We start from the raw sequence: 12,450 nt of genomic DNA, 5'->3' as shown, positions 1-12,450 counted from the left end.
ATACTCCCGTGCATTTGACATCAATATATTAACATTTTACAATAAAGGTTTTCATCTGGAATATTCTTCTTATTATTTTTATCATCACACATATTTGTTGTTGATACCGTATATTAGGTACCGTCAAATAAAGTTCATATCCAGGAATTATTGCGTATATATACGTGGTATACAGTTGCAAAACATAGAAAATAATGATACATTTTGTAGTTGGATTAACTTAATTAGTGATTGTTTTTAAATTACAAAAGGCCATTTAACGGGAAGAAGAGAAGTCATGTGAGTCGTTTGTCGTTCTATTTCATAGCATAATTTAGTGAGCAAGCGATATGAAACTAATTGAAGAAACACTTGTACTTAATTTAGAGATGATCAGGTGTCCTAATGATGTGCTAGTAATTCAAATTAGGCGTTAAAAAAGGTGGAACTCAACTACCTATCCAAACATCTTTATCCTTAACCGAATATATAATTATACTAATATCATAAACAATATGTTATAAGCTGTTAGAAACTTGAAATGTTTAAAATGATACAAACGTCACAACTATAGTTGAATATTTTATATTTTAAGTCGGCCATTAAGATACACTGAAGATCGGATTTCCATTAATGATTATACTGCATCTAAATAAATAATTTTAACCATATTATAACATAAAAGGGCATACCCGTTACATGTGTATGCACACATATCTTGTGGGTATTGAGTAGGTACCTAACGAGTAAGGGAATGAGTATGAATCGGTTTTATAATTCAATATGAGAAATGGGTATGGGCTCGTAGTCGACTCATTGTCATTTCTGTCTAAATTGTCGTAAATAGTTATCATTGTGTTAATGTAGGCGTTACATTATAACCATTTTACACACACTAGTGTAATATTACACCTGTACATGAATAACTATTTTACACACACCATTGCAATTAACGATACATGCATATTTAAGTGTGTTCATTTTTCAATGTATATCTTTTAAAATAAATGAAGTATATAAAGAGATTACAAAAGGTGCGTGCCAAAGTAAATAAAGTTCATTTCACTATATTAAGCTTTTAATTAACCATTTGGGTTTTATGTTTCAATACTTAAACACCCAACAAAAGAATGTCATTCACAATTGGGGCATGAGCTAGTGAAATTATGTCGACATTCTAAAAGCACAACTGTTTCCGCACTCATATCCCTCTAGTGTTGGCTCGGGATAAAAGAAGCATTACTCTTCGGTTAGGCTCTTGCGTAGTCATCTGGTTATATACTTGTATATCTTTTGGTGCAACGGATTCGAACATTTTTTAGCAAAAGATCATGGTGCAACGGATACATGCACTGTTTGCACCAAAAGGCCCCAAAAATTATTATTATTTTAATTTAAAATTTACACATTACGTATTAGATCTCTAATATTACATATTTAATTGCCCTTAAAATTTCTAAACAATTTTTGTTATATAAATTGTTACTTGTAAATTGGCCTTTGTAAACGTCATATTTAAGAAACATATAGCATTATTATACTCGAAGTAAATATGATAAAATTCGTAATTTTATAGTATAACCTTTTAAGTTTATATTAAGCTATTTGAATTAAAGAAAATGGTAAAGGTTGATATTAAAAAATATTAACAAATGAAGTCCTCTTGAGCATTCAATTAAACGGATCGATGCATAATTTTTTTCACGATCGATAATGATATATACCTTTTTAATGGTTAAGATTGAGATGACGAATAAAGGAAAGTCCAAAAAAGTAAAAAAATAAAAAAACCGACAAAAGAAAGAAATATTATCAACTTGTTTTGTTGATATATAGTTATAGACTTCTATCACTTTGAGAATTCTATTAACTTTTATATTGATATATCTGAATTCATAAAAACTTTTGTGAATCTCCATTACATAATCCTCTTTGAAGTTGGAATTCGGTAAAAGGTCTGCCATTAACTAGTACATAAGACTTGGTAGAATACTACAAGACATAAGCCAAACGGCCAAACCTCTTGAATTTTGTACCACTCTACAATGGCATTCATGATTAATAAAGATCCATTAAGAATCTCATGACCTTTAACAAAAGCATATTGTTCGATACTAACCACCGAGCCTACTGTAACATTCGTTATTTTGGGTGTGACACCTACCGCCTTAGTCAAACGATTAGCCAATAATTTAGTGCTAATCTTATACCGTAAGGCTGGCTTGCTTTAGAAGTCAAGCTAATTGGACTGAAATTATCAACCAACAACGGGCTATATACTTTAGAAATCAATGAAATGAAAAAGAGAAAATAACATTTCTCTCGAATCCTTGAGTTACGTAAAAAGTCTTTCACAAAGCCATAATATTGCTCACCATGAGATCCCAATATCTACAAAGCAAAAGAGAATCCATCAAAAGGCCTTGCGAATTTTCACTATCACAATACGTCTATACCATACAATATTTATTTTAACTTCTTGAGCAGTGAAATTATGTTTTAATTATAGGATTTTAGAACTAATTTGTAAACAAAAAATAAGAATATATTTATTTGCATATAATCATATATCATGTTCGAGCTATACATGTTAAATGTATCAATTTTCAAATCGATTAAAAACCACGTACATAGTAACATTATATTACATTTTAGTTACCACAAACAAATATTTACAACATAAAAACACAATCCTAAATACAAATCACAATATAATAAAACATAACTCTAAATACAAATAACTACCTACGAAAAAAAAAACCCCATAAATAATAGATATTAACAAAACAACTAGTAAATGATCTTGCTGCATTGCAGCGAGAATGTTAATACACATTAGTTTGCGTGTCGTAAAGAGAGCGCTGGTAAAACATAAAGTTGATAAAGATTGTTCGCGCATTATAGTGGCTCAGTTTTAATAAATTTATATCGGAACGTATGTCGAAATAAGTTTGTCTTTGTAAAAACTAAGTTGTCGTGGATAAAAAAATATAGCATTGGTCGTGCATTGCATGAGCTCGGTATTGGATCAAATTTATATCGAAGGTGCGTAGAAACATTGTCGTTTGTATTTAAATTTGGAGCAATATTAAGTTGCGAAAAAGAGTTAAAAATATATAATATTTGATCTAGATCGGTTTTGAACGAAACTTATGTTGAAACGTAAATAAAAATAAGCCTTCACAATGGTATATTAGGAATTTAAGAAAAGAAAGTATATAATATAATAAATATCTGTTAGAAAAAATAAAATATGTCAAGGTCAAAAGTGAGTTGTAAGTGACTAATTTCCTTGCACACATGATTAAAAACAATTGGTTGTGCTTATAGATAGTAAGTTTTAGTGAGTAAACTAACACTTGAGAATTAATATGCATATAATTAGAGCATAAGTGACTAATTTCCTTGCACACATGATTAAAAACAATTGGTTGTGCTTATAGATAGTAATTTTTAGTGAGTAAACTAACACTTGAGAATTAATATGCATATAATTAGAGCATTCCAATTTGGTTCCTAACATCATCTCATTTATAAATTTGAATAAAAATACAAAAAAATATTTTCTTTTTCACTCCATATCAGAATCCCCGTCCCATATCTCATTCCTTAAATTTTAGGAAAAAAATATACGAGTTCCATTTATCTAGTGTTGACGTGTATGCTCATGTTCCAAAAGAGATGAGATGTGAAAGGTTTTGAAAATAAAGATAAATTTAAGAAATTGCGATTTTAATTAAAAACAAGGAATTGGTGACATGGAACCGCATAGAAGATTTTAAAATCATTTTTTAGAAAGATTTATACCTTTCGATTTAAACAGCGAAAACACTATCAAAAATTATAGTATGTGTAGATGTAATTCCATATCCAAGATCTCATCCCTAAGATGTATCAAGAGAAACATATTACAAATCAAACTATATGATTTGCAGAATACGAATCAAAATTTAGGGAAATTGGTGATGAGTATTCTTGTTTTATACTATTAGTGAAGATGTGAGAGGATATTACCATATTGTCCTTAGTGGTCCAAAAATGTCTGAAGGCAGGCCTCGTGAAATCAATAAATGAATAAACATTGCATATACTAATTTATGGGACCTTGGTTAAAATTTCAAAAGTGACAGCTACATCATTAAATATTTATAACGTTAATTTATTTATTTATATATGTACTTTTATTAAAAATATAAGCTCCATAATATTAATTTTATTATTACCGTTTTGTGTTGCTTTAAAAAATAATCACCAAGTTCATTGCCTTTGGTATATGTAAGTTGTTCAAACTTTTATACGTTTCATTCATTTATATCAAAGCGATCTAACCCAAACTGACCAACAAAGCTGAACTCTGATCAGCCGACCACCTAGGCATGTGTTCGCCGGTTTGCGTTTTTTCCTTATCCCTCATATGTGTCTATACGTAGAACATAATTTGAGATATTGACAATCATATTTAAGAGAGTGAAAATATAGAAAACAAAAAGTTCAATATTTTTTTTTTATTTAGTAGAGGCATGCGCACATATGATGTATATATGATGTATATATGTGTGAACCCTCGGGTGGGCAAAAGTGAAATTGCACTAATTTTGACGTTATTTTACTAATCTCGTGAAAATAACGTTAAAAGTGACGGACGGTAATCAGGCATCATGTAGTGGCGTTGATAGCTGAAAGATAAGGGTACATGCACCGATCAGCCGGTGTCCCGATGATTGAGTGCTATGTGCCTTATGTCCAAGGCTTGATGCAAAACTACTATCGAGCCGGGGGTCTCACCGGAAGCAGCCTCTCTATCCCTATGGGGTAGAGGTAAGGCTGCCTACATCTTACCCTCCTCAGACCCTACCATAGCTTTGCTATTGGTGGGATATACTGAGTACGATGATGATGATGATGATGATGATTTTTTTTTTATTTAATGTACTTTTATATATAACACAAACCAAACTACATCTGGATAATGGGTAAACGAGCAACAAGCTGCGCCGCTATCCCCTTTTGAATCGCAAAGCCTATTCTACTAAATATAAATCTCTGGTTCCTCGGGCTCTGCGAGTCACTGTGGACCACCTTCTGCACCCGCTCCAAGAAGCGAACCGCCTCGGGAGCTAGGGATCCAAAGTATCGAAGGCAAATGGAATGAACACGTGCTGATTCTCCAAACACAATGTCTCATGCTTAGCAACCTTCCTAGACTCCGCTCTCAAAACCGTCTGTCCTTTTACGAAGCCACTGTCTCTCAGCCCCACCAACAGGGACACCCCAGTGAGGTCAATATTTGAAAAGAACTTTCAAGTACGCCTACTATTTAAGCTTTTTGTCTCTTAACATAAATTAAACATAAGCTTTTTGTCCCTAAACATAAATTAAGATATTGTAAAGATTGATAACCCATGTTTTAATAAAGTCAATCATAGCAACTGGAATTCCATTTTGTGTTATTATTATTAATATTTAAGAAATTTGTGACGTCTTATTGTTTAACACTTAGGCAGTTAGGACATGGGTATGCATCACACACACTACACATTTTTATTTCATCTAATGAAACCATTCTCAAATTATTGTGTGTGTGGAGGTTTCTAAATAACATTTCAATATTTCACACATACTCGTTAATATCGTACCCTCAAATAAAGTTCATGCCAAGGAATTATTGCGTATATATATACGTGGTATACATATACGAAACATAGTAAATAATGATACATTTTTTAGATGGATTAACTTAATTAGTGATTGTTTTTAAATTACAATTTCTAAATAAAAAGGCCATTAACGGGAAGAAAAGAAGTCATGTGAGTCATTTGTCGTTCTATTTCATAGCATAATTTAGTGAGCAAGCGATATGAAACTAATTGAACAAACACTTGTACTTAATTTATTGATAATGTAGTTATATATGTAACCACTTGTTGTAACACACTAGCAAAAGACACAATCAGTCAAATAGTCTAGAAAATCGGCAATTCTTGACTGATACGGTCAAACATCGACGAACTCAAGTGAACAAACCCATATTGATCGGCTATTACTATCTTGGACAAACTCATAATATATTTTAGGGTCTCATTTTGTCTGAAACTTGAAAGCCTTTTAGTGGACAATTGTTTTGAACTTTTGTGGGAAAGAATATCAAAGCGTGTTTCATTTGATTTGTTCTTGATTTTAACTTTTACAAATTTTAATGATTTTTTTTCTGATATGAAGTATGCAACTAAGACCATTCCATATTAGTGAACTAGTTCGGGTTGAAATACTATTTAAAAAAAAAAGCGAAAAGCCCCCAAACAAGGCCAAACAACCCGTGGGAACAACCTAATTTGCCCATAACTTGCATGGCTACGTGTCACTAGATCATTGGTTCACATTTTAATTTATTTTTCTTTTTCATTTTCATACTAATTAAATTTAACACTAAAACTGTTTTTCTTTAATAACTTTTAATTAATAAGTTTTTAAAAAAAATCTAAAAACACAATTTTGTTTCGTTTGCTTTGTGAACACACCGGTATAAATTTTATTAAAAAACGTAAGATTGCAAAAATATATATTTTTATATCAAAATAAATATTAATCATTATGATTTACATTATTTTTTATATTTCTAAACGCTTTTAATAAAAAAACAATTATTAATAAAAAAACAATTATAAAATATATTTATTTAATAAAAAGTAATGAAGTTTGGTTTGCTAACTAGTGTGAAAAGTTTGGTTTGGTTTGGTTTGGTTTTATTAGGTTGGTGAAAGAAATAGAAATTAGTTTTATAATAAAGGTTGGGTTGAGTTGAGTTGAGTTGAGTTGAGTTGGTTTGTGAATGAGAATGATTTAACAAAAATATTAATAGAATAATATAATTAACAAAAACAAAGAACAAAAAGGAATCTAAAAAAATCACTTTGGGCAAAAAAAAGAAAAAAAACCGATTATATTAATAACTACCGGCTCACCCGCCGCGATGCGGCGTCGTTGGGTTGCCAACACGATATTTTCGTCTCGCGTAAAATGGTGACGAACAAAACTCTTACATAGCTGTAATTTAGTGGCATCTTAGATAATGTCCATATTAGTTATGCTAATATATGTTGCATATGTAGTGTCTTACATGCATCTACTTAACAAACACTTAAAAGAGTCCAACATATGCTAATATATATGTTGCATAATATCCAAGTAGCCCATTATCATCTAGTAGGGTATTATTGGATTTACATTGTAAATGCAAGGACATTTTACAAAAAAAATATATATATGATTTCGTCTTCCATTCGTGTTTGTCCCACCAAAATTATAGCCTTTTATGCTTGATGTCTTCACTCGTGTTCTTCCCAAAAAGCGTATGTAACCACGATTTTCTTCGCACATGTTGTTTCATTTCTCATGGTCCTGGATATGTCATTTATTGTTAGTGTTAGGATGTGCGTGTTGTGACTTGTGAGTAGCTTGTGTGTCTGTGCGTATTGTTTTGAAAAGAATTGTGAGAGTTAACTTATCCGTTGAAGGCTTTTGCTTCATTTTTTTTAAGCCCATGGTTAATTAGGTTGTCAAGAAAATACTTATGTTTGTTTATGTCATGCAATATGCCAATTAAGAGCGTGAAAAGAAAGACGCTACGCTGGTAAGAACATACCTTAAACAACTTGGCTGCATGTCACCATGAAACAATTGTAAGAGCAGACCTGCTACAATCATAGACAAAAATCCCGGATCATTAACAAAAAACAATATGCATAGACCGAAAGCTCGGATCATTAACGAAAAGCAAAATGCATAATGACAATAATTTAATTATTTATATACGTAATACTTTAAAATCTTTTAAAATGGAAAACTAAAAGGTCAAATCATGATGCTGAACTCTATCAGCAGCACCGAGCCAACACCTGTTAGGCCTAAAGCACAAAGTATGACTAATCAAACCGCCATCTAGAAGGGAGGATACTCGTTAAAACACAAATATGCATCAAATAGGTTGAAAGCTGAAGAAACGTGGATCGACTTACTAGTATACGATCAACTTTCCCTCCTTCAAGAATTCCATTATTGGAGTTATCCATGATGAAGGTGTTGTATGAATTACAAGGACAGACTTCGCTCCCACCGACGGGTTGCTCATTACTTCCACCCTGACATCTTTGCCAAAGTGATCGAAGCTGGTTGATGCCATCTTGCTCAGCGCGTCGGCAGACTTATTTTCACTGCGCGGAATGTGTATGATTCTGAAAGATTCAAATTGTTCGATGAGTTTTTTCGCCTGCTCTAGATACAGAGGCATGGTATTCTCCTTGGCATCATAAAGGCCATTGACTTGTGCTGCTACCAGGTATGAATCTACATGAGCCTCTAGCTTTTTGACTCCGAACTTGTGCGCGATGCGCAAACCAGCCAGCAGGGCTTCATACTCAGCTTCATTGTTGGTGCTCTTGAAATCCAACCTGATTGCGTAAGTATACTCATGATTTTCTGGATCCACCAGCTTGAGGCCTGCGCCGGACCCTTCGTTGTTTGAAGCTCCGTCAGTGAATAATCTCCAAACGTTTTCTTCATTATTGGCTTGCGGAGGGTCTAATTCGCGCTGAGCCTCTTCAACTTTTCATTCAGGGATTTCTGCGATGAAATCAGCTGAGACTTGTCCCTTGATTGCTGGACGAGGCTTATAGGCGATCGTGTGCTCTCCTAATTCCAGCGCCCATTTTGTCAGCCTTCCTGAGAGCGCGGGACGCCGCAAGACTTGCTGGATGTTGTAACTAGTCAGAACTTCAATAGGATGACCATTGAAATATCTGTGAAGCTTGCGCGACACATGCATTAGTGATAAAACTAACTTTTCTATGATGGTGTAGCGCGTCTCAGGATCTGTCAGCACCCGACTTACATAATAAATTGGTGTTTGGATTCTTTTGCGATCCACCAGTAATACTGCGCCAATGGCGCGCTCTCCTGCTGACAGGTACAACGTTAAAGTTTCACCAGGAAGTGGAGCTGTGAGCGCAGGCAGATTTATCAGACATTCTTTTATCTCATTGAAAGCTTGCTCGGCCTCAGGCGTCCACTTGAATTGGCTTTTCTTTAAGCAATTTCTCAATGTGTTAACGAATGGGGTAGATTTGCTTGCATGGTTTGCTAGGAACCTGTTAATTGATACCAATCTGCCATTCAACTTTTGAACTTCCTTCATGGTGGATGGTGAGGGCATGTCAAGGATAGCCTTCGCCTTCTCTGGGTTCACCTTGAAACCATCCTTGGTGACCATTACACCGAGAAATTTCCCTTCTTCTACGCCGAATGTGCATTTGCTCGGGTTGAGCTTCATGTTTACTTCCTTTAGGCGCCAAAGGGTTTCTTCGATGTCTTTGAGCATTTGTTTTTCCTCCCTGCTTTTAATCACCAAATCATCCACGTAGACTTCTAAGTTTCTTCCAATTTGCTCGTTGAAAACCGCATCCATGAGTCTTTGGTAAGTGGCTCCTGCATTCTTCAAACCAAAGAGTATTTTTGTGTAACAGAAAACACCCTTGTCAGTTCTGAAGGCAGTCTTGTCTTCATCTTGTGGTGCCATTTGAATTTGGTGATAGCCCTTATTGGCATCCAGGAAACATTTGAGCTTAAATGGCGCCATAGAGTCCACCTTCGCGTCAATGTTTGGGAGGGGGTAACAATCTTTTGGACACGCTTTGTTGAGGTCCTTGAAATCAATGCACATTCTCCATGACCCATTGCTCTTCTTTACCATCACAGGATTGGCTACCCATGTTTGGTATCGTATTGGGCGGATGATATTTGCGCGCAGTAGATCTTCTACTTGCTCATTCATGGCCTTTGCCTTCTCATCCCCCATGACTCTTTTCTTTTGAGCAATTGGCTCTACAGACTTGAATGTGTTGAGAGAATGCTGCGCAAGGTCTCGCGGAACCCCAGTCATATCAGAATGTTGCCACGCGAAGACCGATATATACGTTGTGAGCAATCTTTTCATTCTCACCCTTGTGTCATCTGATATCGTAGCTCCAATTGTGATTGTTTGTTCTGGGAATTTTGGGTTGAGAATCCATTCCTCTGGCGCGTTGTTTGCCATTGGAAGCTTCATTCTCCCTTCTCGCGGTATACTTGTTACTGCGCACAAATGATCTCGGTATACAAATGTTACTCCTGTTGGTGTTGGGAACCCCAACGCGCCGTGCGCTGGTGACGGTATGGCGTTGAATTGGGCAATCGTTCCTCTACCCAAGATCATATTATGGCATGAAGTGGTGGCAAGACCAAGAAGTTGACAATTTCAGCTCGCTTGTGTTTCTCATCCCCCATAGTTAGTTCGAATTGTATCTGACCTAGGGGGTGAATAATTTCGTTTGAGACACCCGAGATTGGTGCATTCACAATTTCGAGCCTTGCTTGGTCTGCTGGATCCAACTTCCTGAAACATTGCTCATACATGATGTCTGATTCACTGCCGGTGTCCACCAGGACTTTTGACACCTCATAATGAGCGATGTGTGCAGTGATGACTAGAGGACTGCTGATAGACGGGCCTCCTCTGATTCTTGGGAAGATTACTTGTTGCTCGCGCCAATCCCCTTGGACTTGCGCGCTTCTCTTCCTCGATCTTTGCCCTTGCCTTCCTCCTTCAGCTACACAGATTCTTTTGAATTTTTTACTGGCTGAGGCTCCATCTGGTTGTTCATTCTCTGGTCTTGGGTTTTTCACCAGGTGAGCCAACTTGCCTGATTTCACATCTCTTTCAATCGCATCCTTCAAATGGTGGCATGCATCGGTGTTGTGCCCTGTGGACTTGTGAAACTCACAATACTTGCCACTGTTTGGTGGTCCCTTATGGAGTAATGGCTTGGGGCTTTTAAACTGGACATTCTCTGTGCTTAACACTTGCGAAGGCGTTTTGGTGAGGGGAGTCCATATTCTTGGTAGAGGTCTGTTAGGCTCTCTGCCACATTCCCTCTTGTCACCTTCTCCGCGATTACGAATGTCTTTTTGGGGCTGGGGTGAACTTTGTTGCGCTTGCTTTTCTGCGGGAGAATAACTGGTTTGTTGCAACCTGGACCATACGGAGTTTTGTTTGCCCCTCCTTTCATTGTTGCGTGGTGCTTCTGTTTGATGCCCTCTATCTCTTGCTCTGTCTTGGGCAATTTGTTTTTCATTTCGCGCGAAGACTCGCGATGCTTCCATAAGCTTAGCCCAAGTGGTTGGCATGCCATCTCTGCTCACGAGAGCTCTGCGGAGTTGATCACTGCGCGCACCTTGTATAAAGGCCACGCGCAAGAGTTGTTCAGTGATACCTCCAATTGCAAGAGATTCCTGATTGAAACGAGTTATGTAGTCTTCAATGGTTTCATCATTCCTGCGCACGCAGTGCATGATGTCATCGGGGTCGCGCGTGTGTCTGCGCTACTGTACAAAGTGAGCCTGGAACTTCTCCAATAGCTCTTCGAACCCATCGATTTGTCCTGTCGGCAAGCTTTCGAACCAGACACGCGCTGCGCCCGTGAGGCAGCGAGTAAACATGTGACACCATGTTGGCATCGTCCAGCTTTCTAGGTTTCCAGTGTTGTAAAAACCTTGTAAGAAATCATCTGGATCTGTTGTACCATCGTACTTGCCTAGACCACTTGGCATCTTGGTTTTGTGTTGAATGGGAGCCTTCGCAATGCGCTCAGTGAATTTTGAATGCTTCACCAAGATGGCTGGCCTATATGGTGTGGTTACGTCCACTTGCCCTTTCGCTTGTGGGCTGTACGGTGTGTATAGATCCATATCAACTTTGGCTCCAGGCGCTATGTTCATGTGCGCGCGAAGCTGTGAACCTCCTGCATGAGTATCTCGCGTCTTCCTCATGCTGTGCACCTCTTCCTCATCACTAACATCAGCGTGTTCGGTGTGAACAGAGTGACCATCTTCCGGCGCGCGCGCCCTTTTTGTTGTTCCCTGAATGGTTTGTTTATCAAATGCGAGCCTTTGTGTTAAGTCGGCTAACTTTTTGTGTTTGACCAGCTCATTGTATTTGTCCATTAAACGCCGTTGTTCGTTTATGAGCCATTCTTTAGGGTCATTGGTTTTAACTTCCGGACCCATTGGTCCTTTTTGCTTTGCACCAGTCAGATTTTGGAACGTGAGATCGTCTGGAGGAGTTTCAGTCTGGCTATGAGGTGTTGTGATGAAGGGATGGTTACTGGTGGTGCGCGCAGTATCACGCGGCGCCCTCAGAAACTGATGTCCCTCATTAACATCCTCAAGCTCATTATCCTCCAGAACTTGATCGCTGTTTCGAACACCGGAAACCATGGTGAAGATTTTCAGAGATAACTGATGAGATAGTGGTTTTGTTGCCGTTGTAACAGGTGATGGCGCCAATGAAGAAACGTGGATCGACTTACTAGTATACGATCAACTTTCCTCGGGTATGAGTGTGCTATATCACCGATGGTTTTCCGGAATATGAATTCTTCC

This window comes from Bidens hawaiensis, unplaced genomic scaffold (assembly GCF_021521415.1).
Source record: "Bidens hawaiensis isolate Kalapana, Puna unplaced genomic scaffold, B.hawaiensis_p1.1 tig00015702_1, whole genome shotgun sequence".
In the NCBI taxonomy this organism is placed as follows: domain Eukaryota; kingdom Viridiplantae; phylum Streptophyta; class Magnoliopsida; order Asterales; family Asteraceae; genus Bidens; species Bidens hawaiensis.
Note: the sequence above shows the minus strand (reverse complement) of the source record.